Here is a 2,303-nt window from a genome sequence, read left to right as displayed (position 1 = left end):
AGAAGCTGGTACCAATCCTACTGAAACCTAAAATACCTAATTCATTCTATGAAACCAACATCACTCTGATACCAAAATCTGGCAAAGATACAAAAAAGAAAATTACAAGCCAATATCTCTGATGAACACAGACATAAAAAATCCTTCAACAAAATACTAGCAAACTAAATCCAGCAGCACATCAAAAAGTTAATTCATCACAATCAAGTAGGTTTTATTCCTGGGATGCAAAGTTGGCTCAACATATGCAAATCAATATGTGACTCACTAAATAAACAGAATTAAAAACAAAAACTATATCATCATCTCAATAGATACAGAAAAGCTTTAGATAAAAAGCAACATACCTTAATAATAAAAATTCTCACCAAATTTAGCATACAAAGAAAATACCCAAAATAATTAGAGCCATCTATGACAAACCACAACCAACATTTTACTGAATGGGCAAAAGCTGAGAGCATTCCCCTTGAGAACTGGACCAAGACAAGGATGCCCACTCTCAAAATTCCTATTCAAGGTAATACTGGGAGTTCTAGCAAGAGAAATTAGGCAAGAGAAAGAAATAAAAGTCATTCAAATAGAAAACGAGAAGTCAAACTATCTCTCTTCACTAATGTGATTCTGTACATAGACAACCCTAAAGGCTCTGCTAAACGTCTCCCAGAACTGATAAATGACTATAGTAAAGTTTCAGGATACAAAATCAATGTACAAAAATCAGTAGCATTTCTATATACCAATTGCGTTCAAGCTGAGATCCAAATAAAAAGTGTAGTCCCATTTACAATAGCCTGAAAATACCTATAAATATGTCTAACTAAGGAGTTAAAAGATCTCTACAAGAAGAACTATAAAATACTGCTAAAGGAAATCAGAAATGACACAACCAAATGGAAAAACATTCCATGCTCATGGATTGGAAGAATCAATGTCTGTGTTTATACTGCTATAAAGAACTGCCTGAGACTGGGTAATTTATAAAGGAAAGAGGTTTAATTGATTCACAGTTCAGCATGGCTGGGGAGGCCTCAGGAAACTTACAATCATAGTGGAAGGCAAAAGGGAAGCAAGGCACCTTCTTCACAAGGCAGCAGGAAGGAGAAGTGCTGAGTGAAGGGGGAAGAGTATCTTATAAAACCATCAGATCTCATGAGCATTTACTCACTATCATGAGAATAGCATGGATGAGCCACCTCCATGATTCAATTACCTCCACCCAGTCTCTCCCTTAATATATGGCGATTAGGGAGATTATGAGGATTATAAGTCAAGATGAGATCTGGGTGGGCACACAAAGCCTAACCATATCAATCAATATCATTAAAATGGTCATACTGCTCAAAGCAATCTACAGATTCAGCCCGATTCCTATCACTACCAATGTCATTTTTCATAGACTTAGAAAAAAAAATTATTCTAAAATTCATATGAACCAAAAAAGAGTTTATAGCCCAAAGAATCCTAAACAAAAAGAACAAAGTCAGAGCAACCCCATTACCCAACTTCAAGCTATACCACAAGGCTACAGTCACCAAAATAGCATGGTATTGGTACAAAACCAGACACACAGACGAATAAAACAGAATAGGGAACTCAGAAATAAAGCCATATACCTACAACAATCTGATCTTTGACAAAATTGACAAAAATAAGCAATGGGAAAAGAATTCCCTATTCAATAAATAGTGCTGTGATAACTGGTTATGCATGTATTGATGAAGGAAACTGAACCACTATGTATCACCATACACAAAAATCAACTCAAGATGAATTAAAAATTTAAATGTAAGACCTCAAACAATAGAAATTCTAGAGGAAAACCTAGGAAATACACTTCTCAACATTGGTCGTGGCAAAGAATTTATGGCTAAGTCCTCAAAAGCAATTGCAACAAAAACAACAATTCACAAGTGGGACCTAATTAAACTAAAGAGTTTCTGCACAGTAAAAGAAACTATCAATAAATAGACAGCCTACAGAATGGAATAAAATATTCACAAACTGTGCATCCAACAAATGTCTAATACACAGAACCTGTAAAAAACTTAAACAAATAAACTAGCAGAAAAAATAATATCATTGAAATATGAGCAAAGGACACAAACATATACTTCTCAAAAGAAGACATACAAGCAACCAACAAATATATGAAAAAATGTTCCACATCACTAATTATCAGAGAAATGCAAATCAAGACCACAGTGAGATCTCATCTCACACCAGTCAGAATGACTATTACTAAACAGTCAAAAAATAACTGATGTTGGCCTGATTGCATTGAAAAAGGGAATACTTATATA

The sequence above is a fragment of the Mandrillus leucophaeus genome, unplaced genomic scaffold (assembly GCF_000951045.1).
Source record: "Mandrillus leucophaeus isolate KB7577 unplaced genomic scaffold, Mleu.le_1.0 Scaffold203, whole genome shotgun sequence".
NCBI classification, from domain to species: domain Eukaryota; kingdom Metazoa; phylum Chordata; class Mammalia; order Primates; family Cercopithecidae; genus Mandrillus; species Mandrillus leucophaeus.
This window is presented reverse-complemented; position numbering follows the sequence as displayed.